The sequence below is a fragment of the Narcine bancroftii genome, chromosome 10 (genome assembly GCF_036971445.1).
Source record: "Narcine bancroftii isolate sNarBan1 chromosome 10, sNarBan1.hap1, whole genome shotgun sequence".
In the NCBI taxonomy this organism is placed as follows: Eukaryota; Metazoa; Chordata; class Chondrichthyes; order Torpediniformes; family Narcinidae; genus Narcine; species Narcine bancroftii.
This window is the reverse complement of record NC_091478.1, coordinates 102866194-102886273: the sequence shown is the minus strand read 5'-3', so window position 1 is coordinate 102886273 and position 20080 is coordinate 102866194. Positions and strand designations below refer to the sequence as shown.

Below are 20080 nucleotides of genomic sequence, written 5' to 3'. Positions count from 1 at the left end.
GACTCAGTCATGGGTGTGAAGGGAATATAGAAGGGGGCAGAGTGCGCGGCCTTGTGGGAATCAGAGTTGAGGGGGAATCGAGGAGGAGATGCTGTCACCAATCTTCATTGATGGAGGCCTGCAAGAAGTCCAGGATCCAGTTGTAGAAGGGTGTGCTGAGAACGAGGTCCCCAAGTTTGGGGATTAGTTTATTTGGGATTATGGTGCTGAAGGAGGAGTTATTGTTAATTAATTCCTGTGGACTTAGACTTGCCACATTCCCATTTGCAGCAGCCCTTCACAATTGGTAAAATTTTAGAAATTTGGAAGATAACAACCAATGTATCCATGATTTCAATGGCTCAATGCGACCTTAAGGCAGAACGTTCAAAGTTCAAATTTATTGTCAGAGTCATGACATTATATAAAAACCCAGAGATTCTTTGTCTTGCAAGCTAGGCAGAATTTCTAAATTGCTGTTAACTGTGAATGGTACTCAAGAAGAAAGAAATATTTACAAGAGAAAGAAATGTAAACAAACTGACTGTGCAAACAGAGAAATATAAATATTCAGTTATAAATAATGAGAAAAGTGGGAGTCCTACTCTCTTGTTCAAGAGTCTGGTGGCTGAGGTGCATCAACTATTCCTGACCCTGGAGGCATGAGCCCTTTGGCACCTGTACCTCTTTCCTGATGGCAGCAACAAGAATAGAGCATGTCCTTGGTGGTGTGGATCCTTGAGGACTGCTGCTGCTCTCTGACGGCAGCATTCCATATATGTAGATGTTCTCCATGGTGGGGAGAATTTTGCCTCCGATGTACTGGGATGTGTCCACTACATTACCTTTTGCAGGGCTTTCCACTCAGGGGTATTGAAGCCCCCATTCCAGGGCATAATGTAGCCATACATAAGCCAGAAAACCAGCACCTCTTTCCAACAGCTATCAGATTCATGAACCTCCCCTTGGTCCCTGGTCATGGACTGTCTGCCCTGTTGCAAGTCCCCACTTTTTGCACTAGATGGATAATGTTCACAGTAATCCAATGTATTTATTGACTCTTTTAATGAAATTCAATGAGCTTAGCATGGTTAACATAACACTGTTACATAGGCAGCGATCGGGGTTTGAATCCTGCACTGTCAGTAAGGAGTTTGTACATTCTCCCTGTGTCTGCGTGGGTTTCCACAGGGGGCTCTGGTTTCCTCCCACCGCTCAAAATGTACTGGGGGTGAAGGTCAATTAGGTGTAATTGGGCAGCACGGGCTCGTGGGCCAGAAGGGCCTGTTGCCATACTGTATGTGTATCTCCATTTACCGTCATCATTTTTCTTTACAAATATCTCTCGGGCTGCAGGAAGAATGAATAATGTATATATGCCCAAAATTCTAAGTGCATGACAATAAACTTATAATCTTTTTCATCATTACCTCTTAATATGCCAAGATGTAGATTATCTGGCCCTGTGGATATTTATTGACTTTCAGTTCCATTAATTTCTCCAGCTCTATTTTTACAGCTACACTAATTTCCTTTCATTCATCCTTTACATTAGACCCACAGTTCCCTCACATTTCCGGTCATTTGTGAACAAAGGTATTGTATTTGTTTAATTCTCCTGCAGTTTCTTTGCTCCCCACTATAAATTCTCCCACTTTGGACTTGGGGACCTGAAGTTCCATACTCAAGTGTGCTGGAGAAAACTCAGTGCAGCATCAACAGTAAGAAAGGGTAACCAATGTTTCGTGCCTCAGCCCTTCAACAGGAATCAGGAAAAACAGCTTGAATTAGAGGCAGGGGGATCTGAATTGGTCTTTCCTGAGTTTCATTTTCCCCCATGTGGTTGTAGACAATTTTACAATCTTATTTTGTGTTTCTCCTCTCATCCCCTATTTTTGCTACCTTTAGTCATTTTTATTTTGCTGAATTCTTAACTGCTCCCAGTAATCAGGCTAAATACGTTTTCTGGCAGCAACATGGTTCCCCTTGGATTTATTAATTTCTTTTTTATGTCGGCCATGGTTATGTCTCTTTTTCTTTTATATTTTAGTGTCAGAGAGGAATCTCTGACCATCACTATGGCCGAGTCTCCATCATGCAATGTCAATAACAGTAACTACACCTTAGGATGCATCATATACTAACTTTTGCATGCTCTGGCTGCTGCCATCAGGGAAGAGGTATAGGTGCCGCAAGACTCATACCATCAGGCTCAGGAACAATTGCTACCCCTCCACCAGCAAATTCCTCAACAGACTCAACCAAAGACTCATTTAAGGGTCTCTATTTTGCATATTAATTATTACTGAATATTTTTCCTGTATTTGCAGAATTTGTTTACATTTCTTTGTTTAGAATGATAGAACACTATAGCACAGGAAACAGACCATTAAGCCCTTTTAGTCTGTGCCAAAAACATCATTCCACGAGTCCCACACCTATTCCATCACCCTCCAGGCCTCTCCCATCCATGTGACTATCCAGTTTATTTTTAAAAACTTAAGAGCGAGCCTGCATTTACCATGTCAGCTGGCAACTCGTTCCACCCTCCCACCACTGAGTGAAACATTTCCTTCTAAACCGTCCCCCTTTCACCCTAAAGCCATGTTCTCTTGTACTTATCTCTCCTAATCCAAGTGGAAAGAGCCTAATTGCTTTTACTTTGTCTATACTTCTCATAATTGTGTAAATCTCCCCTTATTCTACGCTCCAAGGAATAAAGGCCCAACCTGTTTAATCTTTCCCTGTAACTCATCTCCTGAATACCTGGCAACATCCTAGTAAATCTTCTCTGCACTCTTTCAATTTTACTGATATCCCTCCTGTAGTTTACTTTTTTTTGTATACGCATCCTTTCCTTGAGTACAGTTTACACTACTGATCAGTTGAAATTTTTCCTGGCCCTTAGGCAAAAGAATCTCAGGGATGTATGTGATGTATGTACTCGGACAATAAATTTGAGCTTGAACTCTACTGCTATGAAGAGTGAACTTCACTTGTTGAGCTTTTTCTCCATTCACTATGTACACTATTACTTTTTACTTCAGAACCGTTTCATGTCCTATCTCAATCCAATAATGAACTAAGTAAAGGTGGTCACCAATCTGGAAGGAATCATGGATAGTACTGATGATTTATCATCTGGCTCACTCATTGGACTGGAGGGTGAGATGGGGATGTGGGAGAAGGGTGTAACTGGTGCTGGGGTTAAGAACAGATCTATTTGCGGTCAGGTACACAAGTTTAGTTAGAGCTGGAATAACTGGATTTTTTTTTTTTTTGAAAGTCATTGGGGCTCCGTTCCTCACTGCCTTTAAACTCAACGAGTTCACAAGGAAATTTATTAAACTATCATGTAGCGTTTTAAAAAATGAACAAGTGCTTTGGGGTATTTCAGGTTCTTTTATTGTCATGCGCGATAGAGACACAAATTGTCTCTTGCACACAAAGAAACACCACTTGTCAGCAGTACTTAGAGAGTTCAGAAAGCAAGCCTGTTTCAGCTTGAAGGGAGAGAGAGGGGGGAAGAGAGGGGGAGTTGAAAAGAAGAGGAGAGAGAGAGTTGAAAAGAAGAGGAGAGAGAGAGTTGAAAAGAAGAGGAGAGAGAGAGTTGAAAAGAAGAGGAGAGAGAGAGAGTTGAAAAGAAGAGGAGAGAGAGAGAGTTGAAAAGAAGAGGAGAGAGAGAGAGTTGAAAAGAAGAGGAGAGAGAGAGTTGAAAAGAAGAGGAGAGAGAGAGAGTTGAAAAGAAGAGGAGAGAGAGAGAGTTGAAAAGAAGAGGAGAGAGAGAGAGTTGAAAAGAAGAGGAGAGAGAGAGAGTTGAAACGAAGAGGAGAGAGAGAGTTGAAAAGAAGAGGAGAGAGAGAGTTGAAAAGAAGAGGAGAGAGAGAGTTGAAAAGAAGAGGAGAGAGAGAGTTGAAAAGAAGAGGAGAGGGAGAGTTGAAAAGAAGAGGAGAGAGAGAGTTGAAAAGAAGAGGAGAGAGAGTTGAAAAGAAGGGAGAGAGAGTTGAAAAGAAGGGAGAGAGAGTTGAAAAGAAGGGAGAGAGAGTTGAAAAGAAGGGAGAGTTGAAAAGAAGGGAGAGAGAGTTGAAAAGAAGGGAGAGAGAGTTGAAAAGAAGGGAGAGAGAGTTGTAAAGAAGGGAGAGAGAGTTGAAAAGAAGGGAGAGAGAGTTGAAAAGAAGGGAGAGAGAGTTGAAAAGAAGGGAGAGAGAGTTGAAAAGAAGGGCGAGAGAGTTGAAAAGAAGGGCAAGAGAGTTGAAAAGAAGGGCGTGAGAGTTGAAAAGAAGATAGGGAAAAGATGTTCTGCAGTGAAGATCAGGAGAAAATGAATAACAGAAAGCAGTGGCACAGGTTGAGAGAGGGTAGTGTAGCCTTGCTGACTGCAGCTGGTCTGTCTGGAAAGGTACATCAAGGAAAATGATTGAGAACAGAAGAAGAAAACAATACTGGAGCTACGAGATGCGGAAAATAACAGAGGGTGGAAATCGGAAATATGCCTGCTACTCATGCAGCATTTGTGGAGAGAGGAATGCCAAGTTAACATTACATAATCAAACATCAGAGTCAATCAGTTCTCACACAACTGGAAAGGTGCTTATATGAGAAAATTCAACCACAGAAAACCTGTCCAGATTGTTGGTTTTCTGAGCTTGGATTTTGTGTTCACCTTCACTTTCCTTTTTTTTTTTTTACAATCTTTTTATTAATCATATTATAGGTAAACAATACATGAGGGGAATAGGAGTACATCAAAAAGGGGAAATTAAATCACTATATGACATCATATAACATACTGGATTACAGCATAATTAACAAATATGTTCTTATCTCCTTCATCTGAAATCTTCAAAAGAGAAAAAAATATTAAATAAAACCCCACCTAATCTTTAAAAAAAAGACAGGGCAGCCTATCCTGAGAATTTATTAATAAAAATTAATTGTCTGGTCTTCACCATAGAGAAAAGAAAATATAGTCCAGAAGGGAAAATAATGATCCTAACCAAGTCATGTAGAATTTATAAAAGGTTGCCAAGTCTCTTCAAATTTAACAGAAGTATCAAATGGAAGACTCCTAACTTTCTCTAAACTTAAACATGACATAATTTGAGTGAACCAATGAGTCAAAGTAGGTGGATTAGAATCTTTTTATTTAAATAAGATCACCCTTCTAGCCAACAATGTAGAAAAGGCTACAACCCAATGTGTGTGGAAGTGGTTATTCGTCCCACTTCTGGAACTCTAGTTCCAAAAAGAGCAGTCTAACTAACATCCAGTATAGCTGACAAAGTCTTAAAAAATCTATCCAACACCTCTCTAACAAAGGAGATGACAAAAACATACGAATTAGGGAAGCCACTTCTGATTTACATCTATCACAAATAGGAGTAACATTAGAAAAAGAATACAGGCCATTTTGTTTTTCGACACAAGAGCCTTATGCACGACTTTAAACTGAATCAAAGAATGACAAGCACATATTGAAGAGGTATTAGCCAATCTATAAATCTTCTCCCATGATTCCTCTGGAATTTCTAATTTGGAAGCATCGTAAGAAAAAGTGACTTGGGTACATTATATTTATTGGATAATTGTTCAAAAGACATTAAGCTACCGTCTAAAATCAATCTGAAAAAAAAAGATTCCTTTGACTTTACCTTTCAAATTTTGCCCACTTTTTAGAACAGTTGCTTGATGAATGAGGTGGATGGTTCACCAGTTTGGACATTCACTGATTTGGTACATCAAGGTACAGAGTCATCCACCTCTGATTCCCCAATGATCACTGGATCATCTGATTCTGGTTTTCCCTTCCTAAAGTCAACAATCAGCTCCTTGGTTTTTGTGGCATTTAGCGAGAAGTTGTTAGTACACCATTCAGCCAAGTTTTCAATCTCCTTCCTGTATTCCTGGCTGATTGCTGTACTGACAACGACCACTCAAGGATAAATTGGTCTGTAGGTTGGTTTATTGCTCATTTTCATACACAAGATATCCAGCTCCACTGCTGAAGTAACACTATGGGGGATACAAGGTGGTGGTGGCTTGAGGAGACTGGTTTCCACCAAGGCCTTAGTGACTGCACCAGTCTAGATCTTTTTAATGCTGTTTAATCTGAAATGGTAACAGTTTCTCTTTTCACAGATGCTGCCCAATCAGAAGTGTTTCCAGTTTTTTTTTGTTAACAATAAAATTCCCATTTGAGATAATAAAGGAACAGTTTTACTGCCACAAGTGGACCTAACTTTCCCTTCTTTTCCCCCTCGACACCTCCTCCCTCTCATCTTAAATCTATGCTTCATCACACCTTGATGAAGGGCTCAAGCCCGAAATGTTGGTTATGTATCTTTATCTTTGCTGTAGAAAGTATGCTGTTTTACCTGCTGCATTTTGCCAGCTTGGCATTTTTACTTAAATCTGTGCCACGCTTTCTTTAGGAATCCCCACAATAAGAAAAAAATTCTTAATATCTACACTATATGCATCTCTCATTATCTGACATAGTTCTATCAAACAAACCCACCCCATTCAATCTGTCCTTAGAACCTTATAATCCATGAAACATCCTGGTGAATCTCCTCTACATCCTTTCCAGTGCAATCACATCCCTCCTGCAGTGTGGTGATATTAATTATGAGATTCCATTAAACACGTTGTACTCATTTGAGAGGGAACATGTACTCATAATGACTGATAAAGTGGATCGAAAGACAAGAATTCTGAGGGAAAGATGAGTGGACTTGATGCGAAACTGGTAACTTGATACTGTTACCAAGGCTTTCTGTCTAACTAAATCCTTGCAGAACATGGCAAAACCGATCACTGGAAATGATGAAGGTACAAATGAAGACATGAAATATTCTATAAATGCAATTTATAGCAATTTCTCCTTTGGCAGGGTTGTACATTGAACACCACCAGAGTCCCTGGCATTCAAACCAGATAAGTCTGGTACAGAGGTCCATCTGAAATTGGATCAAATCTTTCCCCACCAACCCAAAATATCCACAGTAATTATATGATTAATTTCTACTCCTGCTTCTCTCTCCCTTCTGAACATTGGTTAAATGTCTGCATTTCCATCAACCAAGTAGACTGGTATTCCTGTAGCATGCAGTAGGACATTAGGTCAACCTTTAGTCAAGCAGAATCATGACTTTGCTACCATCATATTAAAAGCCTTGTAATATATTTTCTTATCATCTTATCATTGGTTGCACACATTTGACGTCATTAATTATATACAGTACTTTTCGAAATCTTGTTAACCAAAATGTTCCATTAACCAAACTTTTTAGCGGCGCTGACATGATTTCACAAGTTGAAAAAAAACGTATCATCCGACTTGCCCATTTGGGGCTCTGACTCTCTGTTGGCGCCAGTTTGGTAGCAACTCAGAACCAGCTGGGAAGACAGGACAAGATACTGAATAGTTAGATGTCGGCTCAGAGAAGCAGGCTGGAATCTTGAGCCACCAGTAAGTGACTGGAGGATGTCTTCGGGTCAGGCAATGCATGGGGAGAAATTAGAACACCGATTGTCCTGGTTTCAGGTAACTCTCTCCACTCTATCTTTCCATTTCTTCTTTACCCTCTGGTGGCAGTGGAGGGATGTTGATGATCAGCGGTGGCAGGGAGGTGTCGGGGACTGGTAGCGGCAGATGCTACTGTGCTGTTTTGGGTTTTTTTTCGGTTTTGTTCCATTAACCAAAACCAATAACTGAAAACCGTCTGGTCCCAAGCATTTTGGACATGGGGAAAACATACTGTACAAGAAAAAGAGACTCTAGACACGTATTCCTTCAGAAGCTGAAAGTCCTCTGTGCTGAAGATTTACTCCCCACCTCTAGTTGGTGACAGAGAAACTGCCATCTCTTTTGCACTTGGGTGCAGAATTCCACAAATTTGAGAAATAAAGTGTCACCTCTGGGATTATTTAGAAGAAATAAATAAAAGCACAGTAGCTACAAAGCATTTTTTTTTGCAATAACTAATGGACTCCCCAAACTGATTTGCACTTCAGCTGGCAGTCTCGGAAAGAAAATACACCATCTACTACAGGCTCAGGTTCCCTGAAAGTATATAAACCACCAGAGGTCTGTAACTAAGCAACCCATTATCAGCTTTAGAGAGAATTATAACAGTGCCATTACAAAGTCAGATACAACTATTAGGAAATCTTAATTAGTACTGGGATAACATTTGGTGGTTCACATCAAGAACTGCCTGACAACAGATCAATGTTAACTGTTAAGCAACCAAGCTGAAGGATTTCCAAACTATGGAATGTAACAAATCGTATTAATTTGTTGACCACACTTATTCACAAGAAGTTTTCCTGCTGCACACTTTGCCTGTTCATTCCAAAGTATTTTTTTCCTAATTAAATCTTGCTACATCTGTGGAAGGTTTCGTTGAGAGAATATAGGATGTACTCGATGTAATGTTCCTTTCTTTCTTGAAGGGATAAAAGGCAGTGAAGTAAAAGTCTGCTATATTAAGTTTGGGGCGAGGGATTTGGTTTAATGAGAATAATGAATAATGAGTTTATTGCCATGTACACAAGTACAAAATACATCTGCACCAAAATTCTTACTTACTGCAGCCACACAGGTGGCAAGAAAAAGCAACTACAATGGTAAACGTTAAATTAGCCAAGCATGGAGAGAAAAATAAAGGGAAGATTGAGCAGAATTGGCCTTGACTCATCTCAAAAAGGAATTTCAATAGAAGAGATTTAAAAAAAACTTAGACATCCAGCACAATAACAGACCCTATCGGCCCACAAGCCCATTTCACTAAAATGCCCAATTAACCTATATCCCACATACCTTTTGAAGGGTGGGAGGAAACTGGAGCAGACAGAGGAAACCCATGCAGTTACAGGGAGAGAGTACAAACTCCTTACAGATAGCACCGGATGTAAACCTGGGTCACTGGTGATGTAATAGCATTGCATTAACTGCAATCCTAAACGTGCTTGCCTTGTGAAACTTTTTTCTTTTAAAATATTTTTATTGATTTTCACAAATAAACATGCATTTATGGAATTAATGACAAAATTAGTAACTCACCAAACTATAAAACACATAATGCAACCATAATACAAAAGATTTTTTTTACAAAAATCACAAACGGCAGGATTCTCAACCCCATCCCCAATGCAAGGTGTATGACGAAAGAAAAAAATGTACTTTGTTCATGAAGTAAAATTACAAATATTAAAATAATATCATGCCTAGAGGTTATAAAAGTAATTCAGGAATGGTCCCCATAGCATTTGAAACCTAATACTTGAATTATTAATTGAGTAACAGCTCTTTTCTAAATTTAAACAGGACAGTGGGCAGGGCAGCGTCCTTCCATCTAAACAATATCGCATATCTAGCCAAGAGAGATGCAATTAAACCCATTTAATTGAAGTTAAAATAACATTATCCTCTCCAGTTGTACCAAAAAGAGCAACCAAAGGATTACAAATACCTCGCTCTAGTATTTTTCAAGGCTAGCACATGTCCAGAACATATGAATTAGCCTCTCCTCTCTTACATTTATCTCAAGAATTTACATCTGAATACATACAAGATCATTTAATTTTAGACACATGGGCTCTATGTACAACTTTAAATCGTAACAAGGAATGACAGGCACATATATTGATCAGCTTAAGCACGAGATCCCATTCTTCACCCATTAACGAGAGGCTTAAAACCTGTTCCCAGGCAATTTTAATTTAAACTAGAGGAGGCATGTCTCAAACCCACCAACTCAACATAAGTAATGGATATTAAACCGATACGAGAATGTTGTAGCCTAAATAACACATCAACAATGTTCACATCAGGTGCCTGAGGAAAATCAGGTATCTGAGATTTTAAAAAATGTCTGCTTTGGAGATATCTAAAGAAGAGTATTTGGTAAATTGAATTTTCTAGAAAGATGTTCAAATGACACAAAACTGTTACCAATGAAAAGATCTTTGAAATATTCAATACCTAATCTAATCCATTCATGAAAAACAAGACCCTGCAAAGAATGTTGAAAAAGATGATGGTTAAATTAGGGCATGAAAGACAAAAACCATCAAGTCCAAAATGTTTACTCACAGGGTGCCTGACAACAAGCTTATCAATTGATTTATTTAAAAAAAAAAGAGGTGAGGATCCAAGAAGTGCTGGAATGGAAAGGTTTTTAGTAGAGTTCAACTCCATTGCTGCCCCATCTTGGACAGTCCACTCAATTATGAAAATGTAATCAAAACATGCTGACTGCCCAATAGTAAAATCTGAAATTAGGTAGAGCCATGCCTCCATTCCTTTTAGGTTTTTGAAGATGGATTTTGTTTAGACGAGGGCGCTTACCCTTCCATATATAAGGCAACATAATCAAGTGAATCAAAAAAATGATTTGAGAATGAAAATGGTGTAGACTAAAAAAGGTTTAAAAATTTAAGCAAGATATTTATTTTAATAGAATTAATATGGCTGGAAAGGGGTGATCATTCTGTTAAAGACTGTTTCACAAGCTATAATAATGTAAGAAAGGTACTTATGATTCTTTGTTACTGTGATACCAAGATATTCAAATCGGTCTTCCACAATCTTAAAAGGGAAATTGGTGTATTCAAAGGGAAAAGTTCACTTTTATGCAGATTTAGTCTATATCTTGAAAACTTATCAAATTGGAAAAGTATTGAGAGGGTGGACGGAAAAGAAGTGTCAGGATTTGATAAGTAAAGCAGAAGGGAATGGAAACTTTATGTTCCATTCCATTTCTACAAATCCCTGAAATTTCCCCACACTCTCGAAATGTAAATTGCTACTGGCTCCAAGCCCAAAAAGTAGTGGACTTAGAGGACACCATTGATGGGTTCCACGTTGGAGATCGAAATGTTACGATTGTTGAAAATTAGTGAGAATTAAAGCCATAGGGCATGAATACAGTAATTTAATCCATGGAATAAAACCTGATCCAAAATTAAATTTTTCTAAGATCGTAAATAAATATGTCCATACAACTCAATCAAACACTTTCTCTGCATCAAAAGAGAGAACACATTCAGGAACAGCACTTGAAGGCAAGTACACAATATCCAATAAGCAACACATATAAAAATAAGAGTAATGGTTTTTAATAAAACCAGTCTGGTCTTCAGAGATGATAGATGTTACGATATCATCGAATCTACAGGTCAACGTTTTAGCCAAATTTTAAAAAATCAATACTTAATAAAGAAATTGGCCTGTAGGAGGAACAGTCAGTTGGATATTTACCATTATTTGCTATGAGAGATACACACACTTCGTAAAGTGTTGCCAGAAGATTACCCTTCCTAATCAAGCCCAATAACACTGAACTTAATTGAGGTGAAAGTAGTTGAGAAAAAGATTTGAAAAACTCCACAGGAAATCCATCAGGTCCCAGAGCTCTTCCAGAATATAGTGAAGAAATAGCAGCAACGATTTCCTCATGCAATATAGGTTCATCTCGGCTTTTTCAGTCACCCAAAGAAAGTGTGGGAATATTTTAAAAAACCAGGAAATTTTCCATCGAAATACTATCATTTGTGAATTCAAAAGTGGAAAATCGGGAGAAAAATTTCCTCAGTGTGTCACTTATCTCAGAATGATCTGTAGTAATATTATCCTCCTTTCAAATATTTTTAATTTTCCTCTTGGCTTTAAAACCTCTCCACTGGTTAGCTGAAAGCATGCAAGTCTTATCACCATGGATATAAAGTTGACTTACTCGTCCAACTCGCTTTTTATATAACTCAGGATTTTTAGTTTGACCATATTGTTGATCTATTTGTTTAATTTGATTAACTAATTCTAATCTTTCTTTATTGGTCTTCCTTTATATATTCATGGTGTAAGAAATAATCCCCCCTCCCCAAGATAAGCTTTCATAGCATCCCAAACAATTAGACTAGAAATTTCTGACAAATTTTGTTTGTATCAAAGAAGTTATCAACTCCTCCATAAATTTCACAATCATTATCTGATAATAAACTTGAATTGAAACACCATTGACTTTTTAATTTGAGGAAGGCCAGGAAGAGGCATATATAACACAACATGGGCATGATCTGATATTACTATAGTTTGATAACTACAGGAACGAGTCAGTGGGATCAGTTGATTATCAATAAAAAAAAAACAATTTGCAAAAGTTCGATGAACGTTTGGAAAAAAAAGAATATTTTCTACTATTTGGATTTTAAAAATGCCAAACATCAGAAATACCATAATCTGATTTAAAAAAAATGAATTAATGAGGCAGATTTATTCATTATGGCAGGTTTAAGAGGGGAATGATCCAAAGCAGGGTCAAACCAACAATTAAAATGCCCACCAACTACTATAGAATAAAACTCAAGTCTGGTAAGGAAGAAAAAAAAAACCAACCAATCAAAAACCTTACATAATCTGCATTAGGGGCATAAATATTATCAAAAACTACCATTTTATTAAACAATTTCCCCAAAACAATGATATACCAACCATTTATATCTGATATGACTTTGTGATGAAAAAAAGTATAGTTTGATCAATGAGAATCAACCCCCACCCCCCAGCTTTAGCCTGGAGAAGGAATGAAAAAGCTACCCCATCACTTTGTCATAAGGCAAGAATTATCTAACTATGGATATGCATTTCTTGTAAAAAATATAATAGTAGCTTTAAGCTGTTTAATATGTGAAAATACTTTATTCCTCTTTTGCCAGATGATTCAATCCTTTTACATTCCAACCAAGTAAATAAATAGTATTATCCACAATTTTCCATAATTAATGTAGATCAATTATGACAATGACTATCTTGCCACCAGGTGGCAGCCTTGAGCAAATGAAACTGGTGATCAAGTGTAAAAAAATTGTTACACATTCCTAAAGCCATTTGTAACCTGGAGGAAAATAAAACCCACACTCTTGTTCCCCCTACCCCTCCCTCCCCAAAAGGTGAAGAAGAACTGAATAGATGAAAGAACTGTAAAGTAAGCAGGAGAATTAGACTGCGGCTGTTACCCCATGTTCCAGCCATCCAGAAGTCCGAATCTTTAGAATTTGCTATCACATAGAATTATGCTTTCTGAGATATAATTTCATATTATTTGCAAATCAAGGTTTACAGGGATCAGGCAGAGTTTAGGCCCAAGATCAAATGATCACATCAGCCATAATCTTATTCAATGGGAAGCAGATTCAAGGCTCATACAACTTATTCTGCTGTGAAATGCTGCTGTTATTTTGTTGAGCAAATCAACTTTCTCTCTAATTCGGCAAATGAAACAATTCATTACCATTCTAAAAAGACTCACCAAAATCTCAAAACTAATTATTTGTATTGCATCGCTAGAGTGAGAAAGAGGGAGAAAAGAAGGAAAAGTTGTAAGAAGACCTTAACCATTAAGAAGGCTAAAGATAGCAGACACGTGGCAACATACAATATAGAAAAGTACAGCACAGAAATAGATATTTCAGCCCATGATGTCTGTGCTAACTTTGATGGGAATTTAAACTAAAACCATATGTCTGCACATGGTCTGTATCCCTCTATTCCAGACCTGCCTAAATGACACAAATGCCACTACAATGTCTACTTCCACCATCTCCCTTAACAGAGTGTTCCATACACCTACCACTCTGTGCAAAAATAAACTTGCCTGCTATAAATCTACCCCCTCTTATCTTAAATCCATGCCTTCTAGTAGTTGCTATTTCCACCCAAGGGAAAAAGACTCTGGTCACACTATATATTCTTTTCATAGATTTATTAACTTCTATTCTCAGCCTCCAATGCTCCAGAGAAAAGCTCCCAAGTTTAACCAACCTCTTCTGATTTTTAACACTCTCTAATCCAGGTGAGATGCTGATGAAACATTTTGGTGCCCTCTCCAAAGCCTCCACATCAACACTACCGGCTGACAATACCAACACCACTCCCCCCCCCCCAAACCAAACAAGCCACACACCATCCTGACCTATAAATATATTGCCATTACTTTTGCTACTCCAGCAACTATCAACCCAACTCCAATATGCGAGTAACCCTCAATGATGGGTTATCTTAGAGAGAAGAATGAAGGGCTTGTACAGTGGTGAAGAACAATAACTTGGGTGGCAACATGGACAAGTCAAAAGAGATGATTGTGGACTTCAGGAGGATGAAGGGCCACTCCCCACTACATATCCATGGCTCTGTCGTAGAGTGAGCACAAAGTTCCATGGCATCCGTTTAAGGTATGGCCTATCCTGGCCCCACAACACCTCCTCATTGGTCAGGAAAGCACAGCAGTGCCTACACTTTCTAAGTAGGTTGAGAAGGCCAAGGCTCTGGCCACCATCCTAACAACATTGTACAAGAACACAACAGTGAGTGTCCAGACTGGCTGCATCATATGGTTGCTGCAGGTTGGAGGTCAGAGGATTATTAAATCTGCTGAGAAGATCACTGGAGTCTCCCTTCCCTCTATTGACGATATTTACAGGGAGCAGCGCTTAAAGAGGGCTCAGAGAATCAAGAACATTTACCATCCAGCCCACAGTATCTTTGAGACACAACCTTCAAGGACAAGGTAAAGGACCATAAAAACCTAGGACTACCAGGCTAGGAAAAAGTTTCTTCCCACAGGTGGTGAGACCATTGAGCAATCCTAGAAACTTGTTAATTATTTTTATATTTATTTTGGATTGCGACATATATGCAGTATGATGTTGGTGTGTAAGGTGTACTGCGTGCAATATGGTCCAGAGATATGCTGTTTTGTTGTGTTGTACATGTACAATCAGACAATAAATGAACTTGACCAACACCATCTTCTCAAGGACTCAATAAGAGAAGAGAAATTAATGCTGCAAAGAACAAACATGGGTCAAAGGACCAAGAGGTTTACTTTCCATAAGATCTGTTGTAGATCAGATGATAGAAAAGAAATAATGAACAAACAAAAATGGAAGCAATATCACACCTATTTAGAAAAGATACAAAGTGTGGCACAGTAGGTGTAGCGGTTAGCGCAACGTCTTTACAGCGCCAGCAATCGGGTTCAAATCCCGCGCTATAAGGTGTTTGTACATTCTCCCCGTGCTTTGGGGTTTTCTCCGGGTCTCTGGTTTCCTCCCACCCTTCAAAAACAAACCAGGGTGTAGGTTATTTGAGGGTAAATTGGGCCGAATGGGCCTGCATGTCTAAAATTTAATTTAAAATTTGAAGAATAATGAAAATAGCAAGATCTGAAAAATGTAATAAAACAGAGTCCCGTGTTGGATTCTCAGTGATTCAAACTATTCAACAAATAGATGGTGGAAGGAAGGGGTGTACATTCAAGTTTGCCATTGACACAAACACTGGCAGCTGTGTAAACGTTAATGAACTGCAGCAAATAGATTTCAATTTAGTTCAGTGTGTAATGACCCACCTTGGATACAAAAGATGACAGCTAATTCAAGATGAATTAAAAACATTTTCCAGATAGTGTGGCAAGAAAATATATGGGCCGCTGACGACTAGTCAGACGTACTATAAATGGATAGAAGCCTCAGCAGATTGAATACCAATAACATCATAATCTATCATTCTGGAATAGTCTGCTGGACATTCCAATGAAACTGCTAACAGAGAAAAATAATGAGGCTAATGACCCAAGTCACTAATTTGCAGTGTAAAAAGATTTCCATTCCAGGATTCTAAAGAAATTAGGTGAAAGTAATGCCTAAATACAACTCTGCAAACATTCTCTCAATTCAGACCCGTATTCAGACTGGAAAGTTGCAGATCTCCCCAAAAATGATGAGAAGGAAACCTGAGAAGCAGAAAGCCATCAGGTTTTCACCTCTTGTCAGAAAATTATAGAGAAACCGAACACTGAAAAGTTAATCGCAGAGGGCCAACATTGAATTGAATGCCTAACAAACCTGATTACCCTTTTCGAAGAGGTGACTCAAATTGAGGGCAGAGGTAAATTTCTGAAATGTTACTTAAACAGATTTCCAGGAGGCCTTTGAAAGAGTGCTTCATCTGGGGCTATTAGTTAGGGTTAAAGATCATAACATCGAAGACACTGCATTGAATTTGGATGAATGGAGGAAACAGAATAATGGCAGGTACTCTCGATTGGCAGGATGGAACAATGGTGCTCCACTGGCATCTGGGTTGGGTTTTCTCTGATTCAAGCTATTTAACAGCTTAGACTGTGAAAGAAAGGGATGCATATTCAAGTTTGTCAATGACATAAACACTGGTGGCTGTGTAAATATTAAGTAAAAATACAAAGCTGGCAAAACTCATTAGGTCAAACAGTATACTTTATATAGCAAAGATAAAGGGCCCAAGCCTGAACCATTGGTTATGTATCTTTATCATTGCAATATAAAGCACAGTACGTTTCTGATCATCTGAAAACCACTTTACCGAAATTCTCAGTTATCTGCAAAAGTTCTCGGCGGCAACATGATGTCACAGTTGAGAAAAACTGATTTTTTTTTTTAAAAAAACCTGCTGTTCTCAAGTAGGACTCTGATGTACTGTTAATTACCATTTTGGATCCAATGGTGCTCTCGTGTACTCAAGGTAAGAATAAACTTTATTTTATGCTTGAAAAACATTCCCTTGATCTTTATTGTTGTTTTGTGCCTCGGGCTCCCAGGCAGGTTCGGCAACGGTGGTAGGGAGATGTTGGCCGATACAAATATTCTGCTGCTTAGAGCCTTTCTCAGATATCCAGAAAATGCAGTTAACTGATCTACATCCAGTCCCGAGTGTTTCAGATAATCAGAAATGTACTATATACTGTTTGACCTGCAGAGTTTCTCCAGCATTGTTTTTTTACTTCAACCCCGGTGTGTGCAGACTTTAGTGTTTTATTTCTAAATGTTAAGAGAACTAATAGTAAATAAATTTCAATTCAGATCACTGTGTTGACTCAATTTGGATGATACTAAACATAGTAATACCAGAAAAACCAGGGGAGTGGGGGACCTGGGAATTGACTGAACCATCTAACCTGTCAATCTATTTTACAATCTTCAGATTATTTCTCTTATTTTCAATTCCAGTGAATTTTAGTCATCTTCCCTTTCTTTCCTCACAGAATCCTTAACTTATCCCAGGAACCAAACATGGGTAACTATAATCAGCTGACTTCAATCTGATCAGGAGGCCATGAGCATCAATGAGAAACAGACCTCGCATTAAGGACCTTTGCAACTGCTAACCATCCCAGACCCAGAACATTTCTGCAGGAAGTCCTCAGGAGAATAAAGCCATGAGCATTGACCCATGCCCAACCATCTTTGGCTGCTTCATCAATGACTTTTCTTCTATCACAGTCTCAGAAGTAGGAATGTTCTTTGATAATTACACAAATGTCCAATTCTATTTGCAATTCCTGAGCAAATGGGGCAATCCGCACGGTTGGACACCACTCACATACCTGAAAAGTCTATAGCCAATAAGGACAAAGGCAGCAGGTGCATGAGAACATGAATGGATACCATTCACACACCTATGAAGTTTACAGCCAATAGGACAAAGGCAACAGGTACACATGATCACCACCACCTGCAGGTTCTATTCCAAGTCGTTCATCTTCCTGACTTTGAATTGTATTGTTGGTCTTTCAATATTGCTCAATCTAAATGGTTCTCAGCCTTTTTCTTTCCACTCACATACCACTTTAAGTGATCCCTGTGCCATAGGTGCTCTGTGATTAGTAAAGGGTTGCTTAAGGTGGCATGTGAGTGGGAAGGGAAGGTTGAGAACCACTGCTCTAGACCCATTGTTACTGAAATATTTTGCTTGAGAAAAATAGTCATTGGGCCATTTCCTTTGGAGTTCTGAAACCGTGCACATAACGAGTCAATTAGGTACAATTAAAACCATGCTTTTCAAACTTCTTCTTTCCACCCACATACCACCATAAGCAAATCCTTACTAAGCACAGAGCACTGATGGCATAGGGACTACTGAAAGTGGTATGTGAGTGGAAAGAAAAAGGTTGAGAACCACTGATCTAACAGTGGAACGAAACACCAACAGCACTGTGGGAGTATTTTCACCAGGATTGCAATGGTTCAGAATGGGATGGACAGAAATACTGGCCTTGTCCTGAAAATGAATGCAATATGCTTCTTTAGATACAAAGTCCAAAACCATATGCAACACTCTGTCTGGCCTTGAAAACCAATTGTGGAATTTTTCTTGTACATAAAATATGCCCTCCAAATTGCTTTCCAGATCACAGACTAACATTCTGTATTTCTTGAACTTCAATTATTAACAATTAGATTTTCTATTCTTCCCAAAGTGTAGAATCTTTTACATTCATCCTCTTCCTCATTCACACATCTATAACATTTTAGATTCTTCTGCCATTTCACACCTCATTCTGATGGAATGTATTTAGAGGTATTCTGATCCATATGGCACCTGCTGGTTAATAGAATGACTTCAGGCTAATGAGCTCTCAAGGTCTGGAAGAATACCCAAGAGCCGCTACATTCTGAAGTTCTAGTTGAGACCATGGTTGTCCTTCTTTCTTTCTTCATTTCTTCTAATTTTTCCCAAGAAGCTAATTTTCTCCACTGCACACACCTGGTTTCTGCTTGAACGCGGCCTCATCTGCTTTTACTTCGTTGTCCTTTCAGTCCAAGGGAGTTTGGACAAATTTCTCCAGTACCAAATGAATCAATGACCTTCCCATCCTTTTTTCATAAAGACCAGCTTTTACGATACTGCTTAAAAAGCCAATTACCTAGTGAGAACTCAGTTACCTAAATAGTATTTGCTGTCTTTCATGGGAGTCACTTACTGGAATATTAAGAGGACCCGAATGTCTGATGTGCAAATTATGCTCCAATTGCACGCAGCCTCAGTTGGATGAAATGTGGACTATCGTGACCATTCCACCTCCTGTTGGAAGTGCATAATAGCCTTGATGAAATTGAAATGTGGATTTTAAAGGAATAGTGCTGCAATTTAAAACATTAAATTTGCAAGCAAATATAGGCAGTTGTAGTCTCCAGAATCTCAAAGCATAATTTTCAAGATTTTGATAAGGTGATTAGACTTGATAAGGTGATACAATGGTAAAAAGTCAAAGACCAGGGAATGTATCCTAACATGACAGTCATGCATTTTGGAAGAGAACTTAGAGAGCATAACATACAAAGGGTGACATCAAGTTTGTAAATTTATAGTATGGAGTAATAAATACTTTGACAATGGTTAATGTTAAATCTGAGATTTAACATTTAAGGGTAAGAAAAAAAGTAGATGATAAATTTTTACAAAAGCTATTAAGAGATAAAGGTGGGTACATGGAGTTACAGCAGAGATCAGCCACAGTTTCACTGAATGCTGGGGGGAAAAAAAAGGGCGAAATGACCTCCTATCTCTGCAGCCGTACGCACTGAGAGTTGTTCGTGACAAGTGCAGAGTCCCTGCCAATGCCTGCTGTCTGAATTAAAACAAGCCGGGGGCTTGGTAATGATTTGAAATGACTGAACTCGGCAATGAATTTGAATAGTGATAAAATGCCAAATAGAAAGATGATCCTTGAGCAATGGAGTGGGTTGAAGAAAGGCCAGGGTGACAGAGGTAAAGAATTATACTGCGAACACTTCAACTTTCCCACATGTGCAGTCTTTTAATTACCACGATATTTGGTTCCGTGCAGTATTTTAATTACCGCGATATTTGGTTCCGTGCCAAGGTGACCGAAAGATTGACTCCAAGGCAGAATGTTCATGAGTCAAGAGAAATAAGGAAACGTCTATAAAAACACTTTCTCAGTGTTGGTATGCAATACTTCAGCAAACAGATGGCACAAATATTCCAAAAATATGAATGGTAAAATGCAAGAAATATTGTATCTTTAGAAAATGTGTGTCCCAACTGGCTCTATAGCTGGTGTTTTGCACTGCACAGAACATCCTATTATTTCCTTGTGGATTCACTCAAGGCCACAGAGCAGTGGATTGGATGGATGCTCCAGTCTGTCATCTTTTGCATTTTTCAGAGAAGAAAAACATTTTAACCTGGCATGAAAGGCCATGGTTAAGTCAGGACTTAACCAAGAGCTGCCCATCTTTGAAATGGGGGCATTAG

The 20080-nt window shown here is 38.6% G+C and overlaps 1 protein-coding gene and 1 long non-coding RNA gene across 8 annotated transcripts in view; one reads left to right on the top strand and one right to left on the bottom strand.

The window, feature by feature from the left end:
* The window catches only part of LOC138745045 (chromodomain Y-like protein 2), a 317440-nt gene that overhangs the window by 78191 nt on the left and 219169 nt on the right, over positions 1 to 20080 (bottom strand). The window lies entirely within an intron of this gene.
* On the top strand, positions 16475 to 17254 carry LOC138744036 (uncharacterized). Its single transcript, XR_011345219.1, has 2 exons — positions 16475 to 16543; positions 17064 to 17254. It is a non-coding gene; the product is annotated as an uncharacterized lncRNA (long non-coding RNA).